This window comes from Tamandua tetradactyla, chromosome 18, assembly GCF_023851605.1.
Source record: "Tamandua tetradactyla isolate mTamTet1 chromosome 18, mTamTet1.pri, whole genome shotgun sequence".
Lineage (NCBI taxonomy): Eukaryota > Metazoa > Chordata > Mammalia > Pilosa > Myrmecophagidae > Tamandua > Tamandua tetradactyla.
In genome coordinates, this window is record NC_135344.1 from 22,031,258 (window position 1) to 22,039,154 (window position 7,897).

Sequence of the window (7,897 nt, forward strand, 5' to 3'; positions counted from 1 at the left end):
AAGAAGTCAGTATTATAGATAACTTGGCAAAAGAAATGATAATGGGGAATGGGTGCATTTAAATAGTGTACACCAAACAACCATGGGAATTATGGTTAAGGAATAAAATGGAAATCCTATATGTTTGTACAATGTAAAATACTGCTAAAACTACTGAAAAGATGGCTGAGGAAAAAAGAAAAGGAAGAACATGTATAAATGTTAATGCCCTGTTTATCAGAGTAGAAAATATTAAAACTGGTTAAAATGAAACGTAAAAAAAACAAATCTCTACTTCCCAAGGTTTTCATATTTTTTTCTTCCCTTAGAAAGATCTTTTAAGAAGGAATATGTCCTCTGACTAAGAAATACTTATTAAATTCAATAATTCCTTCTGTTTTGCTTATGTCTTTTTCACTGTGTTACATTCAGGAAAAAACATACATACAATTTTATTTAAGGACAGTATTTAAAACATACTATATTTCCTAAAGCACTTCTCTCCACCCATTTACCCCTATATGCATTTCTTTGTTTTATGTCTAGAAAAAGATGTATGGAATGATGTTAACCTATGTTAATAATGTTTGTTTCTGGGTAATAAAACATGAGGGTCTACATTTCAAATTTTCATTTTGTCCTTTCCTACAAACACAGCCTGGTATTCTCCATATGTGAAGGCAACATAAAACACTCTAAAGTGCAAGGATTAAGATTATGTTTAATCCATGCATCCTCCTGAAATAATCCTTGGAGTTGTTTTACTATTTACCCAAGAATAAAGTAAACAAAGGGAAGCATCTAAATAATTGCTGCAAAATGATAAACAATTGAAAGGAAATGTCAAAGCCTCGAAAAGTATTTCCAAAAACAAAAGTATTTTTTTTTTGTTCTTATAAGAATATAAAATGAACAGGAACCTTCAACCATTCACTGCATTTATAAAGGGCAAGAATTTAGTCACAGGAGTTAACAGTCTGCTGATATAGACGCGGGAGAAAGAAGGAGGTAAAGACAAAATGTGTATAAGACATTTTATCTTAAATAGATACCCATAAGAAAATGATAAAATAATGCATCTTGACTTAATAATTAGAGAAAACTATTAAATAAGATTTTGAAAACTTTAGATTTACTACTAATAGATTTTGAACTGACATCAGAATTTAAATTGGGAGTCTATCCAGAAATCACTAAGCAAGGAAATTGTATGCAATGATTCTTTTCTATTCCTCATTTTTTAATCATGCCTTTGTTATTTATAAAGAATGATCTGCTCTAGTTGGTGACACATAGGATGACGTGCTCCAACAGACTGCATGTAACTAGCTGGTGATGCCAACAGCAGTCTGACGTGGAGAGTTGAAAATAATAGATGAGCCTTTTAGGACCACTTAAAATGTTGATATTCTTATAATGTTTTGCTACAAACATTGCATGCTTCTTCTTACTAGAACTTATTTCAGATAAACAGTCAGAAATGAAAATGTGAAAGAAAACAGTAAAGAAAACATAAACAGGTAGCAGTGGTGAATCTTTACAAATGAGATATTACGTCAGTGTCTACTTCATTTTCTACCAAGGCTGTTATAAACACTCTTTTGATAATTTTGCAACACCTCAATAAGTAAAATAAAATAGAATTAGCAATAAATAAAACTCCAATGTATTATTATTTCTGAAAGGTTTTTTTGCCCTGGTAAAACAACCTAGTATGCATTGCAATTTTTAATTTTTGTTGAAAAAAAATGGACGCTAAAATATATTTGTTGTTTGCAAATTGTAAGGATTTATATAATTGCTTTCCCTTTCAGGTAACTCAGAGATTTTTAGTTGACACAAAAGGAGGCTATTTCTTTCATCTTTAACTGATATCTATGATATATGTAATATTTGGTCAAATAAATACGATCACAAAATAACTCATAATGCAACTTTATGTTCACCTTCCACAGTCCCTTAAAATTAATTTTATGAATATATTATTTTTCATGCTACTTGTATTAAACTCGGGGAAATATCCATGAATTTTTCTCATTAGTCTTAGGCAATAAAGAAGTGATACATTTACTTTATAAAAAAGTTTCCATTTGCTATTGCATTGTCTACTATCTGCAGAATCAGAGGAAGCATGATAAGGAAAAGACACAGAAAATGTCTTACTTGACAGATAATGCTGTAAAATGAAATAAGTTCACCCTGACTTGGTTAGTGTCTAAACAGTACTGACTCATAGAGCCCTATTTTAGTTTTTGCTATTTTGTTTTGCTTTTTCCCTTTCTGCTTTGAGACTCCAGTTCCCTCAATGCAGACAAATGCACCTTTCTGGATGATGAATTCTCACCTTTTCATCAGTCCCTTGGCATCTAGTAGCTTCTTTCTGTTAAAGATCTTTTTTAATAATCATTCCAGGTAGATTAATTGAATATGATCCAAGATAACTCTCTGCTGTTCGTTTCTTGTATCTGGTCCCAGAGAAATACACATGTATTGGTTGCCATGACAACACTTGAACGCAGCCGCTACTCTTTGCTCCCACAGTAGAGCAACTAGGTAGCCAGGTTTTTCAATTCCTTATGCCCTTCTGAGACACAGGGACAATTCTAACATATATATATAATTGGAGTCTTAAAGAGGCAAGAAAAAATAGTACAGAATCAGTATTAGGGGAGATACAGGATAAGAAATTTCCAAAACTGATTAAAGGTTTTAATCCTAGAGTCAGGAAGTATCATGGTTAAATAAAATGTATTGGTATTCATAAATAACAAGAATATATGAGTTTTTCATTCCAAGGAATCACCTTTTATACTATTCCCTTTATTTTCAAAAGAAGACAAAGGACAATTTCTCCCTTAATCCTACAGCATCATACAATTACAGTCTATTCACAGACAAGCTTCTAGCAAGAATAACCTATTTCATTACTACAAAATTAAATTAAATTAAAAGAACACCCAAAACACCCCATATCCCTTATCCACCCCCTTTTTTTTTTGTCTTTATTTTATTACTCCTCTGCTCATACACTGCAAATGGAAATGTGAATCAGAAGGTTTTCACAATCACATGGTCACATGATAAAAGCTATATAGTTATACAATCATCATCAAGAAACAAGTCTACTGGATTACATTTCAACAGTTTCAGGTATTCCCTTTTAGCTATTCTAATATACTATAAACTATATAATGCATAAGAATTACCTCCAGAATGACCTCTTGACTCTATTTGAAATCTCTTAGTCACTGAAACTTTATTTTATTCCATTTCTTTTCCCCCTTTTGGTCAAGAGGACATTCTGAATTCCTTTATGCTAGGCCAGGCTCATACCTGAGAGTCCTGACCCACGATGCCAGGGAGACTTACACCTCTGGGAGTCATGTCCCATGTAGGGGAAAGGGTAGTGAGTTTATTTGCAGAGTTGGCTGAGAGTGAATGCCCAGTTTATAAAGTCATATTCTGATAGAAACTTACTTATTCCTAAAAACACACAGAAATCTCCACCTTTTTATTTTAGCATCTGAGTAAGAAGATATCATAGATAGATGCAGCCATTCTTAATAGTGTATAAATGTACTTGGAGTTTAGACTCAGTGGGTCCAAAATATAAATATATCATGATAATGGTATAATCAATCATACTCACCACAGGGAAATTTAAATGACTTCTGAATTAGTAGCTATTGAAAGGTTCAACTAAAGTTTATCTTGTAGAACTAAATAGCATTATAAAAAAGAATGATATTGTGTCTACTATCTTTACTATGATATCCCAATTCCAAACAGCTTGATTTTTGCTAATAATAAAAAATTTGTAAGACTCTTATTTGGTTTATACAGGCTAGATTCAGCTACTTACAGAAAATTTAAAGTGAAAATTTCAGATGATGCAATGCAAATAATATTATAGCTGAAATTGTATGGCTCTGGAACACCTGCAAATAAAATCATCAATAAAATAGACCCTGAAAGTGGCAATCTGTCTCGATTGCAGGATATTCGTTCCATTTATCACTAGAAATGTGATTTTTCTTAAAACTAACAAAATATGTTGTAAAATTTAGTTATGTTTGTTTGTTTTAGTAAAACACTATCCTATGTCATTTTTTACACAACTTTTTCCAGTGGGCATATTCGCCACAGAATTTTAAAAGGAAGTTTAGATACACAATACAATGTGCCAAATATCAGAAAGTGTGAGTTTGGCCTCAGACTTATTCTCTCTCCAGTCTACCTGTTCTCGTTGAAGGCAGACTGGTATCCACTAGGCTTCATGCTAAAAAGGGAAGGGAAGGGAAAGGAGACAAAGAAAGTAATAAGCCCTGGAAATAATGCGGCATTCCATGTTACAGAGTAAAAGGAAAAGGCAGATAGTGCAGAGTCTAGCATGCCTCTGCCTATGTAGAAAATTCACTCATTAATTTCTTACCTTAGAGAATATCTCACTAACTGAATTTTTATTAAAACCAAAAAAAACTAGAAGGAAAATAAGCCACAAATAAAAAATTCTAGATCAGCCTCAGAGATAAAAGAACTTTTCCAATTTCATGAGTATCCTTATTTAATCTTTTTTTCATCAATCCCCATTCTTTCTCCCTCACTAGTTACTCTAACTACCCAGAAAAGGAGGGAGGAGAGAGGGAGGAGGAAAAAGTCAGGAAAATGATATTGGAAAGATAGAGAAGGAAGGAAAAAAAAAAAAGGAGGAGGACAGAAGGAGGGAGGGTGGACAGATGGATGGATTTTAGAGCCCAGAAGTTTTCTGGTATGTGTTTAAATCCAACTGACAAATCTGACAGAAAACTGAACACCAGAGATCAAATGTGATTTGCATAAGTTCTGTCCAAGAAACCAGGGTATTTTTCTGGAATCCTTCAGCTTTATTAAATACCTTGGATAATACCCAAGTAAATCTCTTTGAATTTTGCTTAGTATTTTTTTTTAATTGAGGTGAAATTCATATTGCATGTTCATTTATGTATCAACTAACATTAACCCCCTCAGCAGAAGCTGAACACCTTTTATTCCTGAGTGGTTAGGCCCAGCCAGTCTCAACAGGGACGTGGGTTTTCTGACCATTCAAAATTCTCACACACCAAGAAATAAAGCCACAGCTGTGAGGAGACCCAACACTGTGATCATCTGCCATTTTAAAGCAAGTCTCCAAGTAAGAATGAAGATGCAGGGTCATCATTTCGGCTCACTCTCTCTGACTCAAAATTTAACCGAACACTTGATGAATTGCAAGCTATTCTACATGGATGGCTTGTTTCTCATCAGAACAGGAATTGGGTCAGTAGATTGTATCTGAGCCTGTGATCTTGTGAATGTCAAATTCTATGCATGGATTGTAAATACCCAGCTCTTCTCCTGAATGCCACCTGTATCGGGGAGTTACTGAAGAGTATCTGAGTGATGTCAGTTCGTACACTGATAGGAAGAAAAGAAAGAAGGGAGGGGGGAATCCTACAGGATCCTCCATCTGACAAGTTTTGCCATATGCAAAATCTAAAATGTAGCTAAAACTTTATGAAGGATTTACACGTTCTTAGACTACAGCTAAAGTAGAAAATATATATTTAAGTAGGATTTCTACTATTTGTTTAGGATCTATTACTTGCTAAAAATTGGCCAGTAAGTAAATTTATTGAAATGACAAAGAATAGCAAAATTTTAATGGAAAATACTAGTAAACTACACATTTTTAAGTTTACTCCTAAGGCCAGCCAGTTATTTATTCACTCATTGAACAAATTATTTAACTCCTACATGACATACCATCATCTAAGCTTTGTCTTAAAGGATCCTAATACATGACCTCTTTTACCTTCTAATAACTAGTATATCTGTCCTACTTTTCCTTTTATAAATTTGCAGAAGTCTCTTAATTGGACAAGGGTTAATTATGAAAGCCCCTGATTTAAGTCTATAAATATAAAAATAATTCTTATGTAAATAGTTAAAATTATTTTATGTCCTTTAGGTATATTAAATACATTGTCCTACCACAATATCAAAACAAGTTTTCCAATAATTGCTGCAATGATTGTGTGAATGTTTGCATTTCTAATGGCTGATCAAAAACTGGATGTGGTTCACTCGCCGCCGCCGGCCCCGCTTTGTGTTCTCGCCATTGCTCCTTCTGCTCCACCGCGCCGCGGTCGCCAGTCTCAGAGCGCTATGGAAGAGGAGATCGCCGCGCTCATCATCGATAATGGCTCCGGCATGTGCAAGGCCGGCTTCGCCGGGGACGACGCGCCCCGCGCCGTGTTCCCCTCCATCGTGGGGCGCCCCCGACACCAGGGCATGATGGTGGGCATGGGCCAGAAGGACTCGTACGTGGGCGACGAGGCCCAGAGCAAGAGGGGCATCCTGACGCTAAAGTACCCCATCGAGCACGGCATCGTCACCAATTGGGACGACATGGAGAAGATCTGGCACCACACCTTCTACAATGAGCTGCGTGTCGCCCCCAAGAAGCACCCCGTGCTGCTGACCGAGGCGCCCCTGAACCCTAAGACCAATAGAGAGAAAATGACGCAGATCATGTTCGAGACCTTCAACACCCCTGCCATGTATGTGGCCATCCAGGCCGTGCTGTCACTGTACGCGTCCGGCCGTACCACGGGCATCGTCATGGACTCCGGCGACGGCGTCATGCACACCGTGCCCATCTACGAGGGCTACGCGCTGCCCCACGCCATCCTGCGTCTGGACCTGGCCGGCCGGGACCTGACTGACTACCTCATGAAGATCCTCACCGAGCGCGGCTACAGCTTCACCACCACGGCAGAGCGCGAGATTGTGCGCGACATCAAGGAGAAGCTCTGCTACGTGGCCCTGGACTTCGAGCAGGAGATGGCCACGGCTGCCTCGTCCTCTTCGCTGGAGAAGAGCTACGAGCTGCCCGACGGCCAGGTCAGCACCATCGGCAAGGAGTGCTTCCGCTGCCCCGAGGCCCTCTTCCAGCCTTCCTTCCTGGGCATGGAGTCCTGCGGCATCCATGAGACCACTTTCAATTCCATCATGAAGTGCGACGTGGATATCCGTAAGGACCTGTACGCCAACACGGTGCTGTCGGGGGGGCACCACCATGTACCCGGGCATTGCCGACAGAATGCAGAAGGAGATCACGGCGCTGGCGCCCAGCACCATGAAGATCAAGATCATGGCGCCCCCGGAGCACAAGTACTCGGTGTGGATCGGCGGCTCCATTCTGGCCTCGCTGTCCACCTTCCAGCAGATGTGGATCAGCAAGCAGGAGTACGACCAATCGGGTCCCTCCATCGTGCACCGCAAGTGCTTCTAGATGGACTGCGCCGGGCCGGGGCCGCTGCGGGAGCCGGTGCGGTACGCGGCGGCCCGGATGCGCCTCGTGCCAGTCTCGCAAAACTGGAATAAGCCTTCGGAGAGAAACTCGTCTTGGAAGCCTGTCCCGTCAGCACTGGATCGTAGAACTTGTTGCTGATCTTGATCTTGTATTCGAAGTTAACTCTTTCCTTGGTGTATGTTTTAATACCCTGTACATATCTCTGATTTAACCCCCCACCGTCATGGCTCGGGCACTCCGTGACCCGGGTGAGGTGTGGAGAAGTGCGGGGGCTGTCTCCGGCCCACGCAGGCTGTTGGCGCCGGAGCCGCGGCTACGCGGGGGTTTCTCCGGGTTCTGTGAGCGCTGTGCCCGGTGCTCGCTCCGCCTTGCTGATCCGACAGGTGGGGAGCGCCCCGAACCTTGGGGCCCAGTCTCCTTTCTTTCCTGATGTTTTCCTTCCGGAACACCGCGGCTCGCTACTTGCCCTGAGGTGGAAAACGGTTTGCATTTACACCTGTAAATTTATTCATCCTTTAATTTATGTAAGGTTTTTTGTACTCAATTCTCAAATCTTTGAGAGATGACAACAAAGTTTGGTTTTCT

The 7,897-nt window shown here is 39.3% G+C and overlaps 1 pseudogene; it reads left to right on the forward strand.

Annotated features, from left to right (window-relative positions):
- The first annotated feature begins 6,084 nt into the window (after positions 1–6,084).
- Positions 6,085–7,349, forward strand: LOC143662551 (actin, cytoplasmic 2 pseudogene; annotated as a pseudogene).
- The last annotated feature ends 548 nt before the right edge of the window (positions 7,350–7,897 follow it).